The sequence below is a fragment of the Pavona decussata genome, unplaced genomic scaffold (assembly GCF_977016875.1).
Source record: "Pavona decussata unplaced genomic scaffold, jaPavDecu1.1 SCAFFOLD_58, whole genome shotgun sequence".
NCBI lineage: Eukaryota > Metazoa > Cnidaria > Anthozoa > Scleractinia > Agariciidae > Pavona > Pavona decussata.
Window position 1 is genome coordinate 2240981 of NW_028145480.1, and position 26683 is coordinate 2267663.

General features: G+C 39.5%; 1 protein-coding gene across 4 annotated transcripts in view; it reads left to right on the plus strand.

Annotated features, from left to right (window-relative positions):
• Nucleotides 1-4048: 4048 nt before the first annotated feature.
• Nucleotides 4049-26683, plus strand: part of LOC146479616 (A-kinase anchor protein 1, mitochondrial-like) — an 80440-nt gene continuing 57805 nt past the window's right edge. Inside the window, exons 1-2 of one of the 4 annotated variants that reach the window (XM_085110476.1) lie at nucleotides 4049-4137; nucleotides 18286-18395. The gene's annotated coding sequence lies outside the window, so the exon portion shown is untranslated. Of the gene's footprint in view, nucleotides 4138-18285; nucleotides 18396-23852; nucleotides 23974-24939; nucleotides 25014-26683 lie in introns of those variants that run through there. The other 3 variants (XM_085110481.1, XM_085110479.1, XM_085110480.1) reach the window with 3 other exon arrangements.

The window sequence follows — 26683 nt, forward strand, 5'->3', positions numbered from 1 at the left end:
GAGCCTGGTTTCCACTAGCGGGGCAAGCACGAGCACAAGCATAAGAGCTTTATGTTAAGTGAAAACGAACGCGACGCAAGCACAAGCAAATTAAAAGGAAACACTTTGTCCTTGTGCTTGTGCCTTCGCTTGTGCTCATGCTTACGTCGAGGCCGCTTTCACGGTGAAATAAGCATTCTTTTGCTTGCGCTTGTGCTTGCGTCGCTGGTGAAAACCAGGCTTTAAATGGCAGCCATCTCCTCCCCCATCCGCGCCCCCTATACACGTGGGGACGGCTGACATTTCAGACTATTCAGGTTATACTGTAAAAATCCGGTTTTCTAAGCGTTAGCGCGGTCATTTTGTCTCGCTTTTTCCTCGTAGTTTTCTTTGCTACTTATCTATAAACCTTTAGCCGGATAATAAATCTCTTATCAGATACTTTGGTGTGTATTATCACTGTATATTTTTCTAGTTGTTTGTATTTTGACTCGATCGAAAATACAGTACAACTCGTAAAGATATGCAGCGATACTACACACCAAACTGGCTTCTAATACGATTTTAAATATTAAAGACCGGATCATCGTGTAATGCAATTTCATTGATTTGATTGGCTTAGCGGCCATGGTACCATGCGCGAGAAACAGCGACCATTAAATTGTCTTCTGGTTCTTCTTGCAAAGCGAAATCAGCAAGATTTGGCAATATTTCTGATTGTTTTTAATAAAACAATTATTCCACTCGCACTTGTTGGATATGAGATGATTATCGGTCCACGTTGGCAATCTATCATTTCATATCCAGCGCGCGCTCGTGGAATAATTGTTAAATATTCATTTTTATTCAAGTTCAATCACAGTGCAAGCACTTTAGCTGTCACAGGAAGACACTAAAATCGAATCTTTTTAAGCCGCAGGGATGGTTGTCAGTATTAATCAACAAGAACAGCGGTTTTCCTTAAATTGAGAAGTAGCGAGAGGGAAATGATATCATTATGTACGCATCAGTTAGTGGAATTGGTACTCCCAAGGTCAATTAAGTGTACTACGCACGCTAACTACTGTGCAATACGCTGACATAACTCTCGCTTTCCGTAATTTTCTACCACTATATGGTAAAATGACCGGTAGTAGTGGAATACCAAATGATACGTGACAGTTCATAGCTAACCGTGTGCTAACCATGGTTATACTGAATCTACGGCAGTCCTTGAAGAACATTACAATAAAAAACCTTAACAAATAAATATATGTTAGTAGATGTTTTGGTGTGTAGCACCGTGCTGTATATTTTACGACTTGTGTTGTATTCTGACGAGGGTAGCAAGGTTGATTATGTATCCTATTCTCACTGTCTAAAGGCTGGTCGCGGATCGCAGATCGCAGATCGCAATAAGGTCTGCGATCGTCTGCGATCATATGGAAACCAGCCTTTAGATAGAACATGGTTCTATCTTCTGCGATCGTCTGCGATCGCGATCGCAGACGATCGCAGAAGTAGTTTCCATATGATCGCAGACGATCGCAGGCCTTATTGCGATCTGCGATCTGCGATCCGCGATCACATGGAAACCAGTCTTAAATAACCACGAAACTAGCTAGCCTGCGCGCAACGCTGGCGCATGTTTGTAACGCCTTGGTGCCACCCGTGTCTCGTAGGACTTCATCTGCCCATTTGAGCAAACTATTCCTGCCCTTTGGTCCTTACCCACCCACCTACCTTTCCTTTCTCTGTCTTGCTACCCCCTATCTTTGCAAAATTTGCCTCCCATATCTTAAATCAGAAAAGGCGGTGAGTGGTTATAATGACAGTGAAAATGGTGAAGATAACGCATGAAACAAGTACGAATAGACCGGGATATTTGAACTGCAATTTTTTTCGTACAGTAATAAAAAGAAAAAAAAGGGAACGATTTGGCGGTTATCTATTCAGTAGAAAACCAGTTTACTATAAAATAAACACGCGCGCGCGCTCATGTCCTTTCACTTTCCTCATAGCTCAAATGCATGCGTCATCTTTCTTCGTTCTTTGTTTTTGTTTGCTTTTTGACTCGCCAGCTTGCTCATTACTGATACAGCACAAATTCTAAGAATACACAGCGATATTACACACCAAAATATCGAACAAGATATCTTATATAGGCAAATATAAATAGTAAATATTGAGCAGAACATTCGCCTTCAAATTCAAAAACATAAAAAGGGAAGTAAAATAATTCAAAACTCAAGAATTGATGTTCAACTCAACCCGACCACACATCTGATTCCAAAATCAATACTCAGCAAAACTGCCGGAGTCTAATACTTCGCTTCCGCCCTCGGAAACGCCGGTCGACGTTCGTAGTGTGGGTACATGAATGAGCGAATATGGGTGAGTACGTAAGTGCATTATATTACAGCTTACAGGATGATTTATCTGACTAAACTATCGGAAAAATTATGTCCGAAATTCCCACTTATTCATGCATTTACTATAATTACCCTGTAAGTTATATAAAGTCCTAACCCAGTCCTAACCACTTTTAAAGATTAGGTAACATCTTTGATGAATATTCTACAAGGACGATCTGCAGCGGCTAGTTTTTCTGTCTGCCATGGGACCGATCGGATGGCATCTGAATCTGATCATAACATGTCCGAGGTCTGGCTGCAACGTATCACCTTTTATTTAGTTTATTTTAGCTATTTTAGCCCGCCGTTCCCCCTTCCAACCCCCGGTTTTCTGTTGCACAATTTTGAAATTGCAAACAGCAAAATTAAAAAGAGAAGATGTTGCCTACAATTGTGGACAAAACTTGTGAAGAGAAATGCGAATTTTGCGCGTATATTTCAATCTTCCTTAAGGAAATGTTGCTTTGAAGGCCGGATGATGACCCAACCTTTTTTCCAGGGGTGGACCAAGATTGATGAGCCTGGGAGAGGGGAGGGGACGTGATTGTTTTTAATACCGAGAACAACTCACCGAATCCACTTACGCTTGTTGGCATGATATGATATTATAGATCAATCGCCACTATCATCTCATATCCAACGCGCGCTCATGAAATAATTGTTAATTATACCATGGCCGAGGAATGGTGGCCAGTAAATCGTCTTCTGATCTTTCTTGCAAATGTAATCAGCAACATCTAGCAATGTTTTTTGGTTCTTTCTTAATAAAACAATTATTCCACCAGCCCTTGTTGGATAGGATGATTAATACCCCAGCAACGAGGCTGGTAAATCTATCATTTCATATCGGGCAACGCGCGCTTGTGGAATAATTGTTAAATGAACAGTACCACAAGAAGGAACCTCTCAATACCTCATCGTATACCATAAAAAAAAAACAGACTCGCGTGCAGGGTGGAAAAAACTGCCAGTGACTTTCGTTTAGTTTTCCTCCCCAGGCTCATCTCTTTCTTTGCATGCAGTTAATTTCATCACACGAGAAGGATGTTACAAAATAAGGTGGCTCATTTGAGAAACCTTTCCTTTCTAAAAGACCAACATGGAACAGCCTATATTTCCCGGCAATTCTTCCTTCATGTTTGTTGCCTCAATAGTCACATGGTTGTTGCTGCGTAAACTGCTTAACAAGTCACTGTTTGGTCTCAAACTTTTGCGAGTTGTTTCACAAATCACAAGCACAACTTCACCGTCCATCACAACTTTATTTCAGTTTCTAAAATCGCAAGATAGGACTAATAAGTCATTATATGTGCTCGGAGAAAACCCTTTCTTGAGTACGAAGTCTTTCGAAGCGCATATCCTCCACAGGGTAGCGAAAGAGTCGAACGTACAGAGCGTAGATTCAAACTTCCTGTAACGTGAAATATGATAAAATTAGGGTTGCAAAAATGTCATACAAGGAACGCTCCCCTTTTTACTTAGCGCCACGTTTCAAGTGGTGGAGTAATATAGTTGTCAGTCATTTTGATCATGCGTTGAGTGTTGTCAATATTACATTGGAGACCACTAACAATTTTGCAAGGCAAACAAAAAAATAATACTTTGTCATTTACTTCTGTAGGCCTTCATTGTAAACAGATTGAGAGCGCATCTCTTTGCCAGTAATGAAATTTCGTTTATGGTTCCTAGAACTGCATGGTGAACCGATGGGACGGATATACTGAAGTAGACGTATTATGAATTTGGATGAATTACTTTCGTACAGGTAAGTGTACTTAATATTGGCTGTGCTTTTATTAGTCTGTGTCTCCGTGTTTTGTTGAACTTTGCATCTCCTGCGAGAACCAATTTCACTAACGCAACCGTAGACATTGCAATTTACCTCGAAATCTGGAAGACCCGCACTTTGTACGGAGCGATCAACAGCACCATTGAGAAGAATGTTCTGTTCCGAGTATTCTGGCTGTCGTTGAAATAGTTTCTCTTTAGGACTTCCACAAGACTCAAAAACTAGGATAACCTTACTAAGCAAAAACCGACTACCACGCTTAAGTTCAGTCTGCATGCTCAGGTGTTCTCATTTCATGAATTGTCATAACGTAGGATTTCATCCACAGGCTCACAAGTTATAGAACAACCTTGGACAGCATAACAAACAGTACCAGAGTCTGAGGAAAGTACAGATCCACAGTTTTTTTTTTTTTTGAAATGGTGACACCGTTTAGGATTTTAGTCAAATATAGTTACGGCCACCTTGTACAGCGTAAAAAACAACACCACAAGAAAGTACTGCTCAGTAGCTTTCATTGGAATGGACCGCACACTGTAGATTTTCGTCTGCAGACTCAAAAGTTCAAGTTAGCTTATACAGCATAATAAACAGCACCACAGGAAAGTACTGCTCAGTTTAGAGTTCCAAAAGACTCAAAAGTTATGACCACCTTGTACACCATGACAAACATCACCTAGCGCCTGTCTAACTATAAGCTTGATTTTCCCAGCGAAGGCAAAGTTGACCACCAAATCTTTCACAAATCTTTAATTTTGCCTTTGCGTAAGAGCTACGAAACGGGAAAAAAAAATCCACACATCACATGTCTATGGGCTAGTTGGTGATATTCACATGATTTCCAATATAGCAAGTCAAGTCAGGTATTTTGAGTTAAAATAACTATTTTTAAATAGTGGCTGAGTCATATCCGAGAGCTAGAATCCCACTGTATATAGCTGTAACTAGACAATACATTTATTAGCCCTTGTCCTCAAATAGCAGTATTTTAATAGTTTTATTTTCCACCAAAAATCAGACTCCCCGTTTTGTGTTAGCAACATGCAGGCTTCATTAATTTATCAGATTCCTATCATGTACGACGTTTTTTGTAATCAGTCACGTGCTGTGGATTAGAAACAGCACACATTCAGGGTGATCACGTGTAGCAGCTCTCACAAGGTTTCACGTGATTGGCTTGCAACCCTTCTTGAAAACAAAAGAACTGACAGGTAACTGAACAATGCCCCCAGCCCTAAAGACAATAGGAGCTGCTACACAATTAAAACAATCACAAGCTTACGACAGTCCCTTCACTGCTGCACGTTCACGGCAATACTGAGGCCAAACAGCTTTCGTTTAAATGGTCATAGCTGGTTAAATTGGCGGACCAGGCCGTCAGGTAAGTAACGCTCGACTTGCTTTCTTCGTGAAACGAACTGGATCGCAGCCCAAAAGGGCCTCAACTTTGGTCTAAAATAAAAAGGGGGAGGGAGGGAGGGTGTGTCAGATCGACCTGCTTTTGAGCATTTTGAACAGCTTCCGCAATTTTAAAACGTTAAAACGTTAAAACGTTAACGCAAATGACTATCAGAAAAAATAACACGGACAAGATTAATCTCTACGTGAACTGAAATTAAATGAAGCAAATTTGACGAAACGGTCATGAAAAACAGCCTGATATGCTACAAAGTGTAATATGCGGTAAAAAATACTATTTAATTTAATCTCTTGAACATTTGGCTCGATCGAGAAAAAATAACAACAAGGGCGAATCATCTGTCATTCTTTTTGGAAAAACATTGAGGCGGAGAAAAGTGTTTTAATATTCGAAAACAATCTCGTATAATTTCTTTTTAACGTTGCAGTGTCAAAAACGAATGGCCAATTACTCGTTCTTTTGTGCAAATATGCCTGCCTCTCTTTAGCTTAAAGGCCGTCTACAGGTGTGTAATCAACATGTTGCCCATGTCTGGATTCTAACCGTTTGTGTGGTGGTTATGGTAACTGTACCGATAGTTTGCGTCCCTTCTGTTTGGCCAGAGTATTTACTTTGGTTCTGGTTTTACGACACTCATGATCAATTCTCCCTTATCACGGAAATTTAAAATTTTTATTTAGGCCTGGTAAAGCAAAACAATCGACTCTGCTGGAAAGAGCACCTTAAAATCAGTAAAAAGGCAAAGTTTGAAAGTCTGGTCTTTTAAAAAAGCGAAGATATAGCTCCGTTAAGTCTGAAAATCATAGACGTTTGTATGGAAACGGCACAAAGATTGCCCGTCTTCTTACAAACGTTTGGAAAAGTTCCTGAATTCACGGAACTATATCTTCGCTATTTTACCTGACAAGACTTTCAAACTTTGCCTTTTTACTAATTTTAAGGTGCTCTTCCCAGCAAGGTGGATTGTTTTGCTTTAACAGGCCCGCATAAAAATCTTAAATTTTCGTGATAAAAGTCAATTGAAAACCGTTATTACAAATAACGAGAACGTGTTATTATATGTTGCGGTTGATAAGCTATTCTCACTCACGGAAAAGCCGCGACGTGCTCTTTGTCACTTCTTTAAAGGGCATTTGACACTCTTCTGCGCATGTGCGGCGATTTGATTTCTGATCCGACGGAACAGTTTTCAAAGTAGGCATCTGCGAGGAAAATCTTTTTCCATCCACCTTGTGAGGCTTGTAGAAGTGAAAATAACGATGTCGAGGAACTGTTTGGTCATTTGTAAGGGATTGAAATCGCACATTTTGTATTTTTATTTGAATATCGTCGAGAAAATCGATGTCCTCGAGAGGAGGTATTCGAACCGGCTCTGGACGAAAGTTCCTGTCGCCCCGTAGTCGCCTTGTTTCAAAAGAAAAGAAGAAAAAAACGAAGAAAAGATGGTAGGACGAGCATCGGAAACTTAATGTTGCTGCCGATGTACACGCCAGTTGGAAGAAATTATAAAGTGTATGTGCTTGTATTCCACGGACACGGCCTTTGCACAACTTCTTTTAAAACATATACAGTCGAACCTCCCTTTGCGACCACCTCTCGTAAGCGACCACCTCTCATTAGCGACCACTTTTCCCAAATACCAGTAGTTTTCAGGTCAAATCACTATAGATGGAATCTCTCGTAGGCGACCACCTCTCGTAAGCGACCACCTCTCGTAAGCGGCCACTTTTAGAGATGATTGTTTAAAATTTTCAATTGTTTTTAACCTCCCGTAGGCGACCATTAGACAAACAATCTGCTTTATCTCTCACAGGCTGAAAGTGAAAAATGTTTCACTGTAACATATTGGCCACATCATTACAGCGGACGCCGTAAATCTTACAGTCGGAGCAACCGGACGTGTTTCCCGATATAGCTTAGCATTGGAACAATTGATAAAATACACATGCACTATACTTCACAATGAAATAAACTTTAATTAGATTGAATCTCTTGTAGTAAAAAGCTCTCTTATCTTTTATATGTCTTATCTTTTTGCTTATGTTCCGTTCCTGAAAAATTTAGACAGCGCTACTTGGAGTAATAAAAGAATCAAGTTTCTTTCGCAATAATTGTCTCAATCGCTGTGAGATACAAACAATAATCACAATAGAGCCTAAGATTTTTTTTGCCTACAATGATTTTGGACCAGTCTTAATAAACTTGTAGGTATGAAAAGTTATTACTATGGGTTTCGTTAAACACTGCCAAAAGGGTTAGGTCTCCGTTAACAACCCGAAATTTAGACCCCCTGTGGTCTGACCTCTTGTAAGCGACCACCTCCCGTAAGCGACCACATATCCTTGGCATTATGGGTGGTCGCTTACAGGAGGTTCGACTGTATACAGCTATTTCAATTAACGTTGTCGGATCAAAATAAAGCTAAAAGACAAGACCGCAATGTTTTGTGGGATTATTTTTTATGAATAATTTCACCAAAATCATCCCTGCACGTGCAGGTCATTGTACTGCTAATTACAACCTATTGTTTTCTCCAGGCATGACTGATTTTGATGAATTTATTCGTAAAAATCCCACGTAAACTTTCGGTCTTGTCTTTAAGCTTTTAGCTTTGATCCGACAACGTTAATTGAAATAGCTGTATATCTAACAAATACAAAAGGTTAAAGGCCAAACAAAGAGGTTTTAGAACGCACGTGAAAACTTCAGACTGCCTGCGGTTAGCGCTGCCGCGCAGTGTTTTTATTATTACGATTTCCTATTGGTAAAAAAAAATTGTTGTCAATCAAGATCGCACATGCGCGTTATTGTGACAAAGACCCTTTAAACCACGTGTTTTTGGTTTGTTCATTTCCTATTGGCCCTTCAAGTCCCTGGGGTCCTCATAAGCCGGCTTTTTATACGCCCTGCTTGGCATATTTCGCCCTCTTTTCGCCAGTCCACTCTTAGTTTTGGGTTTCTCCAGTTTTTCCCCTCCCACCTCTCCTTCAGCGACGCTGGATGACCCTCTGCTTTCTCTGCGCCTTAAGCAAGTTTTTTTCGCCCATAACTTATCTTCATTAAGGGGGGTCTTGACGTAAACGCCATTTTACCGCACTTTACATGGCTTTAATGGAAATATCTCGTTCACGTTTCAAGCGATCCAAAAACCCTATGTTCATCCCGTAAATCTATGTTGTGGGGTGTTTTGTGAATTTTGGGGTGATTTTTGGGTATATTTGGGAGGAGATAGTTTTTCTAGAAGGATTGGTTAAATTAAGAGAAACAAGATATATTGAAGAATTAGTGAAGTTTTAAAATACGAATTTGTTCTTAATAATTAATAGACAGATATCTAGTTAGTCCACTAGCAACCTGGGGTGCTCTTGCGTGGGTATCAACTGTCTGTTAGTGTTCCAAAAATCATTTTCTTTCTTCTACCCCTTCTTAAAACCACTTCAAATTTCATTCAAAATTTGGTTAAGTGCCCCCTTAAAGCGCAGAGTGGCTATTATGTGAGTGTGAATTATTCACTATTTTATTATATGGCCGTGTCTCAAAAGGACTGGAAACGATCAAATTCAAGAACTTGATTGGCTAAAATCGATATTGACCACGGTCTATATTTTCCCACGCATCTAGACCGGCATCTAGACCGATCTTATTGTAACATTTGTCCTCAAAAAGTTACAAACAGAAAAAAAAAAAAGGAAAGAAAAATTGGCTTGTTCCTGTTAATAATACTAAATAGAAGAACCAGTAGCCCAGAACGTGGAAGCAGGTAAAGAGAATGAGCAAACGTTGGCAAATTTGAGTCCAACCGAAGAAGCTACGAACAAAAATGAAGTCGAAATTGAGAAGTTAAGGATAACGAGTTTTTCAAGTCCACTAGAGGTTCCTGCTGCCAAACGAAAGAACCTGGCTCGCCAAGTAAAAGGAAACCGTCGACCAAATGTCATAAGAGAGCTAACTGAAGCTGAAGAAGAGGCACTGTTTGAAAATGGCCAGTTCGGTCTTCAGGATCTTAAATCATTACAAAGATCGCTTTTTAGAAATTTTTCATTGAGCCTGAAGGAAAAGAAAGGTTATTTTGTCTTCATTCATTGACGAAGTTTGTACAAAGCTGTACTTTGAACAGTAATTTTTGCCCGTTTGAACTGGAGACTAGTGACAGAAGTAAGCCAGCTAAATGCTTGAGCCCGCGCAGGGGAACAAATAATAATAAACATCTTATTAATCTTGCTAGGTCGGTCTGTATGTGAGAATCTTGACCTCGGTCGCTGGTACAGACCTCACTGCGTTCGGTCTGTACTGGCGACCTCGGTCAAGATTCTCCCATACAGACCTCCTACTCGGTTAATAAGAACTAAACACAACGGATTTATTTACGACGTTTGTGTGACCAGGGAAAATTGTTTCCCCACATCACACCACGGGCCAATCAGAAGTGGAAGCAAATGCATATCATTGGCGCTAAGCGCGGGAAAACGCGGGTGTGCGAGTAAGTCATGGATCTGTTCCAACTTGTCATTGGTTGAGCCGAAGTGGCGCGAGGTTTGCTAACCAATCACAAAAACGAGTCCAACAAACGGTCCAAAAATTGGACCAGTGGCCCAAAGGTCTAATGTGTAGTGACATTTTGGAGAACTTCGATAATTCTATACTGTTTAAATTTCATTCATTGGATCAGTTTGAAAATATGTTCTTTCTGTTCGTAATTTGAATGAAATAGAAAACGAATTATATACTTCTTTCTTCTCCTGTCATCGTTCAACGAAATCAGCAATGAATAACACCGTTTTATTGGTTTAGTTACAAATTCTAAAATTTCGTTTCTTTCCAATATATATTTCATGTTCGCGCTTTTTTATTCCTCACTTCGGTCAAAGATTGCAGACTGGCAATCGAAAGCTCGCTAAATTTTTTCTAACTTTTAACCAGAGAACGCTTAATATCTTATAATGCCTTACGCCAGGTTACTCGCCCATTTTTAAATACATCAATGCTATATGTAATTTAGCATTAGGTTACAACTTCACAGGCAATACCATTTAACTATATATATCATCTATCTGGGCGTAAAATGGGTCTTCTTTCAAAATCCATCTTAAAATATACAAAGTTTAGATAACACGCTTGCAGAGTTGTTCAAAAAAAGAGTGTCCGATTGCGTTCTCGTGGTCTCTGTACTTGTAATTTTTTTATCTGTGCTAAGCAAAAAGTCTTATAAATATTGTACTCACTCAGTCAGTACAAGGTGGTTTATAAAATCATTTTAAAATTTAACGAGGACAAGTTGTCGGACAAATTGGCGGCATATAAAATGCACGATGCCATCACTTTGTTGCTATGATAACACCGACGCCAATCAAACCCACTTGTTTGGAAAGTTAGTCAGTGTTTAGCATTGATATAGGTGAAATATTGCCCAACTTTTCTCCTCCGATGAAGTTTCAACTGTTAGGAATTCAACATGGTATGCCCTTGAAAATTGAAGGCGAGCCACCTTAAAGGAGTCACTAGTACTTAGTACAGCGCAACTACACCCAGCTAGGTACTGCTGGCCTGCTCGCAGACGTCTCCCATTTCCTTTCTGCTTAAAGGAAACAGAGGACATGTGCGCGCAGGCTAAAGCACTGCCGAGTCAGTTTTTTATTTGAATGATCATACCTTACACGCTTAGTATGATCTAGTATGTGAACTTATAAGCTAGTCAGGATTACAAAAACACTGTATGAATCGGTGGCTAGCTAGGTACTCAGCCGGATTCACTTGTGACGACAGAGCACAGTTATCTTTACCAAAAATCACATCTAAAACTTTCATAACGGTATGAAAATTAGTCAGATTTTGTTACTGTCGAGAGATAAAAACTGTTGTCAACAACCGGCGTGGAACAAGGCCAGCTAAGATTTTCGGGAAGGCCGCGAACAGCAGCTCGGAAATTTGGGGACAAGGTCACGTTCCCTAAAATTTTCTTCGAGTTAAACTCTGCTATCTGAGAACCCTAGAAGTAAAACATAGAAACAACGAGCGGTGTAAGTGATGCGGTGTTGTTGAAAACGTTTTATGACGCGTCGAAGACGACGTGTTTAATAAAGTGGGTCGTTGGAGACGCGTTGTGGTGTTTCGTTGCTGAGGTGTTACGGTTGGTCATTAAAAAAAAAAAAAAAAAAACGTGTCATACGCATGACGAGTCCTCTTGTAGTGGGGATCCCTGCAAACGTGTTATGATGCGTCGACGAAAACGAGTTTGAGTCGTCTTTTAAGACGCGTTATGGAGTGTTGTTGAAGGCGTGAGACGGGTTATAGCGCGTGGCGTCATGACATGGAAGACGTATTATGGCGGTGAGGGTAAAAGGCGGTATGAGTTTGCGGAATGGTATGTGGAATGGCGTGCGGAATGGCATAATTATGCGAAATACGATTTATACGGGGAATAAATTAACTGAAGAGCGCATCCTGTTTTCGCGCCAATTTTATAAGAGCAGCAGCTTTTTTGATGCTGCGGACTCTTGCTAAATATTAACAACAATTCGAGGATTTGATCGTCTGATTGTTGATTTGGAAGAAGTGAGGGTAAAGAAAGCGATGAAAACTGTTTATAGTTTTCGCATTCAAGGAACTATGAGTAAATCCGTAGTAAATTAAATTTCATGTTCACTTTACTCCATGCGACTTCGGTTGACAAAAATAACTTGGCAGCGTGAAGTCTTCTCAGGACAGAGATTGATCCTTTACCGAGAGCAAATAATAAACATTTTTTTCTTTTTTTTTTAAATCCTCGGTAAAAGATCAATTCTCATACCCTGTATGCTCGATGATTCATTTATCATGAGCGGGAAAATGAACAACAATTTGACCAAAATGCATTTGTGATAAGAATAGTGTCACAACCTTTCACAAAACCAGTGTCGATAATAATAATTAGACACCATACTTGTCATCTGCTTTTTTGCTCCAGGGTTTTTTCGCTTTTAAATCTCATTTTAGGTTGGGGCGTCTGGCACTGAAAGACCTTAATTAAAGACGGATATGTTTCGTTCGATAACGCGTAACTGAATTATAGCTACCTGAATCGCCGTATGTAGCTAGCTCAGCAGCTCAACAGTGACTTGCGTACTCGTCGCTCGACGAAAATGTAAGGTGAGAAAAAGTAGAACATATTTTTCCCATGAGTTGTACAAACTGTAACCGTCAAAGAGTCTGATAAAATGACCGAGTTTAAATTTGAAATTTCTCACATAATAGTTTTGGCGTTGGACTGATGTTATTTCTCCAGTCTGGTGTTGCTTTTTGTCTAGGCTACTCGCTGCCACGTTCTTTTTGTCAACTAGAAATTCAATTTATTCTTAGTTCCTTGAATGCGAAACTTCATCGATTTCTTCACTCTCACTTCCTAACCAGCGATCAGACATGTTCTATCCCACTATCCCAGGCGTATATTTTCTAATCCTCGATCTGTTGTTTGGTTGTTTCATAGTCCGCAACATCGAAAAAACGGCTGCTCTTATAAAATTGGCGCGAAAACAGGATGCGCTCTTCATTTAATTTATTCCCCGCGTAAATCGTATTTCGCATAATTATGCCATTCCGCACGCCATTCCACATACCATTCCGCAAACTCTTTCCGCCTTTTACCCTCACCGGTATTATGGTACGTTGTTTTAGACGCGTTATGGTGCATCGTTGAAGACGTGTTATGGCGCGGCGTTGGAGACTTGTTATGGAAAATATACGTATAAAGAAAATTGGAAAGAAAACTATTGTGTTTCCAAATAATTTTTTAATACGATTGGATTTTTTTGAACAACGAGGAAAGCTTGCTCTAAATTTAAACATCAAAGCGATGAAGACAAATCGACTTTTTTTCCTCATGAAGAATTAATGATACCTAAGCACAAAGAGAATGAATTTGCCCTCTTTTCTCGCATTTATGCTTAAAGCGTTTTTTTGAGTTCATTGCTAGTGCCGGAGAACATAAGAAGAATCCGTTCATTTGTTTTCCTTCGATTTATAATTTGTGTCTTATATGGTCATACTTATATGATTGATCCTTTTATGTTTCTCACTTTTCTTTTTCGTTCAGCCCTCGAGGAAGGTATGTATTGCAAACCGAAATGTCGGGCAAAATTTTGTTTTTATAAAACAAATATGACTGCATGGACTGGACACTTTCTGGCACAGCTACATCCCTCCAATATTTTTCTTAAAATCCTTTTCCAAAAGTTTCCAATTCATGAATTTTTCAGAAGCGATGTTTTATGAAAATTATTTGACATCGGATTTCCATACAAACACTGTTATTTCAAGCCTGTTTGCCTACTCGTCAAAGTGGCCTCGAAAACCGTGATAAGGCCTATTGTATCTTTTTGTATCTTCGGTTGTCTAGGCGGCTGCGCATGAGTACAACGGAATTCTAAACTGAGCTGCGTGCTATCTGACATGTGCGAATTTGGTAGGAGATGATATGGAACCATATATGATGGAAAGCTGTCTGATTGATAAACTAAATCAAAAATTTCATTTGTTTCCGCTTCTGCAAATTGTCCTGATTTTAGTGATTGTCTGTTAGATAAATGTTAAACATAGATAAATTTCTAGTCTGCGTCTGGTCTAAACGACGGAAAAATGGCGTGTAAAGTTTGAGGCCACTATTGCAGTCTTTCACTGTCCAGAGTTTTATTTGGTGAGTTCAGTTCTCAACTTGATGCGAATATCTCGTCTAAAACGAACTCTGTAACCGGTATGTATGATTCCGTCCCGGGGATTCCGTGACTGGCAACCTGGCTCACTTGTCGATCGATTCGATTAGTAGTGGTCATGAAACCAGAATTAAGGCAAAAGTGTTAACCTTCCCCGCAGCTAAGAGAAAATACTCCCCCGACAGAGTGCGCAGACATTCGGAAACATAATAATTGACTAAAAAAACAATGTAGGGATCTAGAAAGAAATCCAGCCTGTCACTGAGAAATGCTTCTGCCGCGGACAGTAGTTCAAAATGTACTGAATTCTGACGGGAAATAATTCATCGGCAATTAGACGGCAAACAAAACGGTTCCGGTTTTTGCAGCGATTAACGGACGTTTTGTTCAACGCTTTACAGTTCCAGCGGTCTCGCTTTTTTTTAAATAAGTTTTGAGCTAATTTTAGCGATCTTCAGTCGGGTGTTCCAGACTTATCTTTCGACGCATCGCGCAAGTGAGGAGATCTATATTGTTTTTTTTAGTTCTTCGTTTAGTTAGACATACTGTACTCTACAGACGAAAATTTTCCCTTTGTGCCTCTGTTTCGGTTAAAGCCCTGTTTTCTTACTGCTAATAGCAAGTTATCCACGTGGCCGCCTCAATTGCGTTTTACTAAAAATAAACCAGATAGTGTGTTAAATAAACGGGACAGGGACAAGAAATGTATGGAGGGTTTTCACGGCGGCCATATTGGAAGTAGAAAAGAATAAAATGGTTTTCCTCTAAGAAATGAATTTTATTTTTATGCAAATAATTTTCAGTTCTGTGTACTTACAACATGGCCGTCGTGAAAATCCACTATATTACAAAATAGTTCGGGATCTAAAATTGCGAAACCACGAAGCTTTTGGTTTATTTGCTCCCTTTACAAATACAAAAAAAATTATGTATATAATGTAGTAAAAATAAAGGGAGAGATCGAGTGGGCTAAAACTGAGGAGTTTGAGGATATCACAAATTGAACATGAAATTATGTAAACACAGATGGATAGAACAAAGCATGCACTGTTTACGAGCCGTTGAAAGTATTAGTATAGATGAAATGTCAACAAGTGGGAGTTTAAAAAACCTTTCAACGTGGGAAAAAAAAATCAAATTTCAAATCACGTTTCCGTCTGTGTGGAGTTCCAGGTGCGATGGTTAAAAATATTTCACTGGGTTGAGCAATAGTCTCCAAATAAGCTAATATTTGATGAAGGTTTTCCATGCAAAAAAAAAAATCTTATTAAAACCAAAATCTGACACTTTTTATCGATTTGAATGAAGTCGCACAAAGTCGTGCATAAAAATCTGCATACTGGGCAACGTATAACCGCGCGCTGGGGTTTTGGGCGTTTTTTCGCTTTTTGACCGCGTGGAAATTGTGGATATGGGAAGGGGGGGGGGGGGGGGAAGACAGGAGGAGGAGAGAGGGGAAACGCTTGCCTGTAGACTGTTCACAGTCCCCTATTTTTCCGTGGGATTTACGAGACTCGTACACTTCGATTGAACGCACGCCATCAGTTTGTAAAGGGGAGCGCAACCTGGGGAGTTTGTCTAAACTACCAACGGGGGATGGGGGGGGGGGGGGGAGGAGGAGCGAGAAAAAAAGGAGATTTTTCCCTACGCCTCCTTACTCCCGTTCCCCTCGGTAGTTTAGACCCTCTCCCCAGGTTGCCCCTACGCCGTTAAACCAAGATGGCGGGACTGTTCGACCGAAGCGCACGAGTCCCGAAAATCCCACGAAAAAATAGGGCACGGTGAACAGTCTGCTTGCCCGTAAACCCTACGATTTTGAAAATCCCCGTTCGTTCACCAACGGGGTTTCTGTTTGGCGCGGCTTGGTAAGTTTCGTTTCCTATCTCTCCTCTCACCTCGCCCCTTCCTCCGTTTTGCTCGCTCTCGTGCTAATTTCCGCGCGTTCAGACAGCCAAAAAGGCACAAATGGTAATACCAATTAATGGTATTTTTACACCTCCATTAACTGAACACGCAACAAATTGGGCCTTGATTGGTTGCAAATGATTAAACACAAATAACTCCACGCAAATGGTTATTTTTAGTTAGAGCTATTAAATTCCAATGAACGTTGTAGGAAACCCTAAGCGACACGACTTCACGCAGGGTGATATGAGAATTTATTAATAAATGACAATCGTGAAACAGACCTTTCGCTCTATACGGTAAATGCCCATTACAAACCGTGTGATATTCTCAGGAGAACCGATCCTTTGTCTTTTTGGAAGTAAAAAAAAATGCATACTAGCGTGAATATGACCAATTCTAAAATAGACTACTCCCTAGAGTACCGTCACGTGATTTGTATTTGTAATGTGGAAACCAAACAGCGAAGTAAGTATGATAAGGTCTATTAAGCCTGGTTTACACGTACGACGCAAGCATAAGCATAAGCACAAGCATAAGCACAAGAAACATGCGTGTAAACCGGTGCGGCGCAAGCATAAGCGCCTTGTGCTTGCGCTTGTGCTTATGCTTGCGTCGTCCTGGTTTACACGTACGACGCAACGACGCAAGCATAAGCACAAGCACAAGAGAATGGAACGATTTCCATTCTCTTGTGCTTGTGCTTATGCTTGCGTCGTTGCGTTGTACGCGTAAACCGGGACAACGCAAGCATGAGCATAAGCTCAAGGAAAGGAAACTGAAAAACAGTGACAAGTTGTCAGCGTACAATCTAGTTACTCATGCGTTGCCATTTTCCGCCATGTTGGAATCAAATCTCGCGCCAAAAGGCAGCCCGGCTGCGCGATTGCGCCAAATTTGTTTGCTTCTGCGCTTGCGTATGTCACGTTATGCTTATGCTTATCGCACGTGTGAACATCCTTGTGCTTGTACTTGTGCTTATTCTTATGCTTGCGTCGTACGTGTAAACCAGGCTTTACAGCCGAACTACGAAATATTTAAGCTACCCATACATGTTACCTTTTGGGCCTAGCTTCGCGTTAATAAACCACTCGACGCTTTCGAAGCACTATAATTCCAAGCAATTTACAAGGTGTTTAGCGCACATGAATTCACAATTCAAAATTTGGCAAGACCAAATGTAGAATGTACAGCGACCAGACTTTAAGAGATGCTGGATCTTTTGGAGTCCCGCATCTGTAAAATACGAAATAATAGAGATTCAGAATCGCGTTTATAGCAAATGGCAAACGCGGTGAGATTCGCGTTTATGTTTTCTTAGTACACAGATGAGAATAATGCAAAATAATTCTGACCTTTGATGCTAACGCAAAAGTACACACATTTTTTTAGGGCAAGAAGAGGCCCGTCCACTTTGCGGCAAAAAAGTTATTTTTCTTTTCATTTTTAGCTTTGCAAATTTTTTCCTGTGACTTTTTTACGACCAATTTCCATCAAATGAGTAGAAAAACTGTTGCGTCAACCGATGTGAAGGGAAGTACCCATGTAATTTCTTCTCCTCGGTAACCGAACGTAATAATTTAGAAACTACGCGTTGTCAGACAAGGGCAACTAGATTAAATATCGCACCGGTTAAGTTCCCGCGGTTTTGAAGTTTGGCTAACATGTTGGGATTGATATAAAATAAAAGGGTCTAGCGCCCTGGTCTTTTAACAATGCTATCAAAATTTGAAGGGCCACTCAAAAGCTAGACTGTCAATCGTCTGTAACTCGACTTTCGTGTAAAACGAATCAACCCCCAATGCGGAAGCAGGTAACTTATTCTCGCACACATCACTTTATTGTTCTCGGAGTTCGCCCTTAAATTTACGTTTAAAGACATTTTGCCGTATATAGCCTATGAATTACGGTTTGCATGTTGTTGACGTTTTTTTTTTTCATTACCCGACCGTCAGTAAATTTATTGTCAAATTAATGCATTACCGTCAAGTCATGTCTACAAAGTCAAATTTAAGACAGCCTTTATCAAGACCGATAGATTGAAGGAAGTTATAATACCTTATCAATAGCCGCCTACAATGCAATAATACAACATATTGTTCTTTTTTTAATTAGGGAGTTTAAGAATATCTTTGTTCCGACGGAGTTTGACGTAAGCCGGAAGAGTTTCGCCAGCCCAAGCAGTATTGGTCAAAATTTAATAACCAAAGTGAACTTTTATAACGGTAAGTTCTGCTTAGAAGTAAAATTCGGAAGCGTTTACAGTTGTTTTTGATAATTGCTTTTTGAACCTGTGTCGAGACGGGAACGTTGACATTGCTTGTATCAGTTTAGTTTGTTAAAAACGTTTAAAAACCAATTATGACAATTTTTACCTTTTATTCCTACTCTAAATTATAGACTTTACGCAAATCTGTTGTTTATGCCAAAGTCTTCTCAAACTCATTAATAATTCACCAAGAGAAAACACAGAAAATCACTACTATGACCGTGGTTTGGATATGTGTTCCTAATTACCATATATTTTTTTCAACTTTAGCCTTGAATTTCTCCAAGAATTATTATTGTTAATTATTATTGTTAATTATTGTTAATTTGCCTTTCTTTGTGACACGTACATGCTGAAAAAAAAGCAGAAACGAAGGCTAAAGCGATAGCGAACTTAAATTTAAGTAAATGAGTATCTTATTAATGACGTTTCTATTATAACTCATCATTTTTGGGTCTTTCATTTTTCGAATCACCAGCGACAGGTAGGTAGGTTGCCTTCATTTATACACAATGTATATGAAAGCTGAAAGCTTGTGGTGTCACGATAGTGATGGAATAAACGCGGTAACTTTAAAAGACCTCAGAGAATTAAATAGTTTCGACGGTTTCTTTGCCCAAATGAGCCGTTACTGTCTTTCTGAAATTCTCCAAAGGTCCGTTTTGGTATTCAACACGACAGTTCTTCAAAAAGTCTCGCGAAAACGAACAGAGACATTTGAAATTTCGATCCTCACTTGTCCTTGAAAACATGACATTTTAATTCATGCAAGGTCTACAAACACCGGTTATATATTTCAGTTATTATCATTTTAAACCTTTTCTCTTCCACAGTCATAGCTAAAATCACTTGTGTGGGCTACGATATGAAAGCTCAAAGCAGTAATTTGCTATGGTGTTTATCTATTATTTCGTACGAGGTGGTTTAAGCTTTTGAGTCTGTGGATAAAATCCTGAAGTGTGACCATTCGGATGAAAGCTACTGAGCAGTACTTTCCTTAAGAGCTGTTTATCCTGATGCTGTACAAGTTGGTTCAGTCTAACTTTAATTTTTAAAGTCTCTGCCGGATGAAATCGTAAAGTGAGACGATATTAGCGAAAGCTACTGAGCAGAACTTTGCCATCAGGTGCTCTTTGTCATGCTGTACACAAAGTCACGCGATATTATGTTTTGAATTTGTGGCCTTGAAAGATATCCTTAATTAAGAGTATTAAACCATCCAGGCAAATAAAGCTACTGACAGCAGTTTCCCGCCTTTCTAAGGTCTAAAATGCTCAATATTGAGTGACAGACCTAACCGGGTAAACAAATGTGCTTATTATTCCGTTAAAGGTGCTTTCGTTAATTTCTGAGTCCGTGGCATGGCCATGGAAAAAAACTCGAGTAGTAAATATCCAATGAAAGCTACTGAGGAATGTATTGCCGACTTTATTAATAGAGACCTTTAGCTGTTTTTGCAACAGAATTAGACGCACGTGAACCAATTTGAAGATCTAAACGAATGCCGGCTTCCTGATTGAAGTCTAAAACGTGACAGTGGTCAAGTACTGCTACAATGTATGGCTGCGTAATTGAACTAAAAGCCAGCAGTAAGCTCCTTTAGCTACCGATTGCCAGAATAGAACGGAAGACGTATGGCCGTTTTTATACTAGAAACGCATTACCCGTCTAGAAGAACTTGGGCAAACATTTTTTGTTCGTCTGATTATGCGTCTCTAGCTGATAAAGACGGGCACAAGACACATTATGCGTCAACTATCCTCCGTTGTGCTTCTTGCTCCTCAAAGTAGAGAAAACGGCTGACATCTTGCAATTGTCTCGTTGGTATTCTAGATACGTTTTTCACGCACTTCTGACCAAAAGAACAGAAAAATTTCCCTGATATATAAAGCCCCTTAAAATAATCGAAAAACTAAACGACAATATTAACAACAGCAACGACAAGAACCTGTAGCTTTTTTCTGAACATGAACGAAGAAGTCCACTGCGAATCGAAGAATTCCTCAATTTTACCACAGTTTTGTTGTCTCCGGCCGAAGTGCTTTGGAAGCAATAGTATGCTTTCCTTTAAGGCATCCTCGTTGTGCGGGAGTGCAGATGTCAGTCATTCCCTACGTTGCATAAATTTTCACTGACACTTCCTTTTCTTGTGAAACGTTCATCCCACAGGTCACCTGATGTAAACATTTTTCACTAGAGAAAGTATTCGTTGCACAAGTTTTCCACAGTATACTTATTAACGCCGCATGTAAGTTTGGTCTAACTACTGAAGAACTACGGCTAGAAACGCCACCTTTTGCTTCTCTTTTCAATGACTAAGTTACCTTGTAAACTAAGTTGATAGTAGATAAAATGAGACACTCGTTTTTACTTCCCCGCCGACGCAGTAATCATGCACACCGCACCGCAGTTTCTTCACAAACTCCCACTTGAACCATTAATTAACGCATGGAGCATACAAAACTGAGGACGAAGCCTGTTGTAAGTCACGTTCTACGGTCTGCATATCATGGCACTGAGCAAGCTGCACCGAAATAAATTTTCGTTGCTGCACTGAACAATTTCGACCGTTGTCCCTGGCAGAACCAAGGCAGGACAGTTGCCAACCGACGTAAGGAAGAAACCTTACACCGTTTGCACCGCAGCGTTTATCCTTGCCTCGCGTCCTAAGGTAGGCCCTTGTTAAGGTTTCGTTGACCTAAATAGCTTACGAAATTGATATATTGTGTGTTCGCGGAGTTTATATTATGTTATAGCTTGCGACGAGGGCCATTTTAGCAGCGCTGCTCAGTTTGTTTTATTTGGTTGCTCGCTTCATGTTTCCCAAGCAAAGCAAAACTAGAGGCTGGTCACAGGTTACCAATGTTAAGGTCTACAATTGTACTTTAAAACCGCGTCGGATGAAAACAATTTCCTACAAAAACTGGCAAAATCACAGTGAATCAGCTCAAGAGCCACACAGCCAAAAAGCAATGCACTTTCATTTGAGACATGAATGGCTTAGGAGGCGTTCATAGTTCAGATTAGATTTTTCATGTAAACTAAATCAAATATTGCGCAACTGCCTCCTTCATGGGATATGCTTTCAAATCCATCCGCGGGTTTTGAAGTTATGCCTTTCATACTAGCGTTAGTGGTTCTTTTCGACCGTCCACACTACTGAAGATCTTCGTACGGACAAACAACTTTCGGATGATTTCATCGCACATGTCGGAAGTTTTTTTTTCTTAACATTACAATGGACTTTAAGCAACCACTGCGCCGAACAAAGTCAACGAAAACGTCACTTTAAAATGTAAGTTTGTGTCGCTTGCACTACTTCGCGATTATTCCAATTCGTTCAACTTGTACAACGTGGCCATACTATCCATAAACAGAACAGGTGGGAACGACGTTCAAGTTCAGGCAGAGAATGAAAAAAAAAAAAAAAATTACCGCCATCTGCTCAAGTTCTCCACAAAACCTTGAATGTATTCTTTTCACGTTGTTGTTTGGCCGAAGACGGCGAAGAAACGTACAAAAACTTTTAGCATATGCGAAGAACGATTGTTGAAAAGCCTATTGTTTTGTGACGTTCTCGTTACCGCGTCGAAGTAGCTGCTTAAACACCCTCTTCCGCGAGGATACAACCGGTATAAAAGATTTTAAATTTATTGAACACATTCCCATTTAGACAATTCAGTTTCAACACTCCAACAATCTACACGACCTGATACGAAATATTTTGAGTAAAAAACAGCACTAAACAGAGTCAAGAGTGAATACTGATTCTAACTCCTAGCTCGGCTGTTTAATCTTCTATATTGCTTCATCGAGTTTCAAAACTTGATTTCCGATTTCCGAGCGATTTCCGAGCCTAGAAACTATTCTGCAAGCACAATGTTCCTAAATAAGGATTCGTTCTTTCTTGATTATGTTGAAAGCTAAATTTTAGTCTTTAATAGGCCATTTTCACGATGGTGCCATTTGACTACAACTACCAGAATTCATTTCGTTTTCCTTTTCAAATTCAAATTTTGTAATCCCAGTGGAGAGCAAAGAACAATAGCTCTAATTAGCATGAGAAAACAAACAACTGAAGGATTCTGGTAGTTGTAGTCAAATGACGCCATAGTGAAAAAGTCCTATTAATGTAACACATTGGAAAGTTTTTGGTAAAAACTGACACCTGATCGATACGGATTTGACAAAAATACTTCGACAAAACGGACCTCAGGTTATTACGTTAGCGTTAACTCAGGCGCAAATTTTACGACAGTTAGGCACAAAAAACTTCGTCACCTTGAAAGCTATTTCTTCAGTTTGTATCAGTAGTCCGCCGTTACTCTGATTGTGACCTTCGTTTTAATGCCTCAAATCGTTATGTTTACCATAGATAACAAACAACTTCGTTTTTCAAGAAATTGAATTCGTTCTTTGGAAACTTTATCTTTCCCTTTTTTTATGAAGTTGAGACGTTTTCGAAATCGAAACTTATGCAAGAATTCACGTTCAAAGTACGCAAATGGCAGTTAAATGTGCACGCAAGAGCCTGTCGTCACTAGCTTACGTCCAACAGTCCAGCTTCCCACTTCCACATTAGACGTACTTCCGGCTTCCGCCGACTATTAACCTGACTGAAGGTCGTACATCCACGTTTATTCATTTTAATTGATTTCATTTTGTTTTTAATCAGTAGTTTTGATCTATATATACGTATTTTTATACTGAGTTTTATTCGTCTTACATGGCAGAGAATGCAATTAATATTTACAATGTAGTACTAACTGCCGGCTAATAACACTGTACTTAAGACAATTACAATACTTACAATAGGCTATACTTACATTACCAACAATAGATACAATGGTCACGCTACTTACAATATTTACAATGCCTACACTACTTACAATATTAACAATATTTACAATGCTTACAGTACTGAGAATACATCGTATCGATTACAAAAAAGAAAAAAATCAAAAAACAAAAACGAGAAAACCCCGCTATTACAATTGCAAGATGGGCGCAAGAGATATAAAATTATAAAATTGTCAAAAGAAATACAAAATACTTACGGCGTACACGAAAAAATACAGCAAAGGCTCCGTTCACGGAGTACTGCTATACTGCAATGTGATTTATACAATTATGCGCAGAGAGAATGATTAAATTTAATTTACAATAATCCAGTGTAATGTGCGATGGATTTAAGTGAACAAAGCGTATCGGGGCTACTATTCTTTATTGAAATCGTCAATTTTGTTAGCTTTTTAGTTTAAGGCAATAAATCTTTCGGTCAGGGCATGTTCGCGTAACCCTAGTTTGAAGAGATGAAAGTTCGGTGATTGTTCTGACACGGGAAAGTGAAAAATGAACTACGTACTTTGTTACGAGACTGACTGTAGTTTAACAAGCGAGGCAAGTTGCTCTGGTGCCACCATAAGCAAAATTTGTCGAAGTGTCGAAGATGGGACAGAGAACTAGCATGTGCTATAAGGTGTGGGTGTCGCATTTTTAGAGGTAACAGAGACCTCACGTTGCAAGAGTTCAAGGTTGGCTTTGTTTAACTTGTCCTAAGTATAGATAATGTTGGGATTGTGTTGAATTGAAACATGGCGAGTTTAACGCCGCGTGTTATGCAATTAGCTCTCCACGATTTTTATTTTTATTTTTTGGGTCTATGTTTGCCTGACAAACTAAAAAAAATTCTCGTATAATACAATTTTTCCGCTTTTTTGCGAATATTTTTCGGGCTTTTCATTTTAGCGATTCAAATATTTTAGCGCCAATTTGGTCGCTTGTATTTTTCATGGTAGCTACGCAAGCGGGAGCGCATAGTAATTAATGCCTTATTAAAATACACCTGTCGATATTATTATTATGCAATTGCACAATTCTCAAAAACGTGAGTCGCGTGACCAGACGAACGTTTATTTTCCGTCTTTTCTCCGTCACTTCCGATTGCTGTTTTTCCATTTATTTGCAAATAGATATTTGTGCAGATATTTCTCCACGCATTTTGATATTTAACAATCTACAATATTTGTTCAAAATGCTTCTAAGTATAGATCTCTTTGACGTCATCGTACGTCTTTTCAAATACGTCTCCGTGCATCTATTTAAATTTGTGTTTTTCGCTACATGGTAATCAATGTTAATTTTTAAACGATGTTTGATTATGATTTGTTTGGAAATAGCTTTTAATTAAACGACGGAACGATTGGTTATGATATCATAGCCAATCTTTTGACGTTTATACTGATTTAAACCTAACTATGCTACTGCCATGTATATGAGTATAGTTTCAAATATATTACGCCGTAAATAATAGCATTTCCGTGGCGAACGTGTTTCAAATAGTTTATACCGGCAATAATCCGTGATTTTCGTCAAAAATTACGCAGAAAAGATTAGATAGTTTTTAGTGGGCGTTAAGTAAGAAGAAAATAAACGGAAAAAGCGGCGAAAAAATATGCTCTCTTATCGTATCTGCACTTGTGACTTTACTGATACATTGCGAAACAGTTCATAACAGACTTTGCTTGGCTGTCCTACGAACTCGCGCCCTTCGTAAGACGTCTGCAAGCAATTGGTAAAGTAAATGGTAAGTGAGACAGGCCGAAGAGACGCTACAAAAAAATTTTCATTCACACATCCGAACTGAAACATAGCACCAATGGCTAGCTGTTTAACACAAATACAAAGTCATTTTTACCCTGCCACAATATTTAACACGTCTCCACATTGAAGGTCAAAATTTACCCGAACTGACTGATGCTTTGATCATTGAGACGCCTGGGTTTTAGGATGGAGGGGAACTCCAAATGGGGGAGAGAGCAATGAGGGGTTGATTAAAGAGGGTTACTTAAAGAAACTTTGTCCTGTTACCAAATGCAGTTAAAAGACCATAGTTTTGGCCTCTTTCTCTTTCAATTTTTTCCTGTAGTTGTTATTCAAGCCATCAATGAGACCCTTTAATTGCACTTATCAACGGGGTCGACAACGTAAACCACTATTTGCGATTTCAAAAATTGGCCGCTGGAGGTTAGCTTTCATCGCCAAACGAATACAATAATTTTCTGGTCGAAAAAGTTAAACAAATGCAAAACAAAGCAATACAAACAAATTACTGATCCACTGCTCGTTCCTTTTTCGCTACCTTTTGACTTTGTAACATTTCCAAACCACGCTCGTCTGCAAACAGCTTTGAAATGATAGCATCTCTTGTAAAATTTCCGTGGCAAGAAAAATATAACCCACGTGGCCTGCTGGCTGCCACGTTTCAAATTATTTATCTCATTTCTGTTTTCAATTTCCCTCGACCGACCGACCCACCTCTTACATGTGAGATTGAGTAGAAAGCGAAACACAGCTTTGCTAGTAGTAGCCTTGTCGGTCACTGCCGGCGGTGTTAATTTCCATAAACATTGCACTTGATCTTAATACACCCAACAGTTTAATTTGTGAGTCAAAACCGGCATGATAGAATTATCCTTGAGGCGTAAGCTAGGAGTTTCCAGAATGTCCAAGACGAATTCACCGCAAGTTTCAAAGACTGCTTTTACAATGCCTGCAGACTGAATGATGCGAAGATTGTGTTTGCATCCGAATACAGTTCAAACCCCGGTTGCATGATATGCTCATCTATGATTTTCAAGTTATTTGGAGAGTTCACAAGACGGCGCAGCTAGCGTGATTTACAAAGTGATTTATGGTCATTCTAATCAACAGCGCATAAATAAGTCAGTTTGCTTGAGGTTTACTTGCTCGGATTTGTGGCTAAGGCACGGAAAAGTTCTGTATACGTAAGTGAAACCCATGCATAGTACCTCTGTTTCAGCCGCTAGCTAGACTGACTCATCACACATTGCGTGAGGGGTACAGCTGGTACTTTACCCAAAGACCAAACAATTTGTGTGCGGATAAAATCCACAAAGGTTTTAAAGATGACTTCAGTAGTGATAAAGATAACACTAAAAACCCGACGGGCTCTTTAAGACGAGGTCTCAGAGGAGAAAACAAAAATGTCGCGTACTTTTCAGTTTTCAAATAATTAGTCAAGTGTTTTTCAGAGAAAATTGCTCGGATACATCGACCCACATGCGTTATAGAGGATGACATTTACGCGCATTAGCTACAGTCTTTATAATCACAAAACTACACGTGTCCAGGCATGCTTTTGACAAACCCACGGTCAAATCGCGTAAGAATTCAAAATAGAAAACTTGAATGCCGCTAATTCACCTCCAAATTAATCCGCCC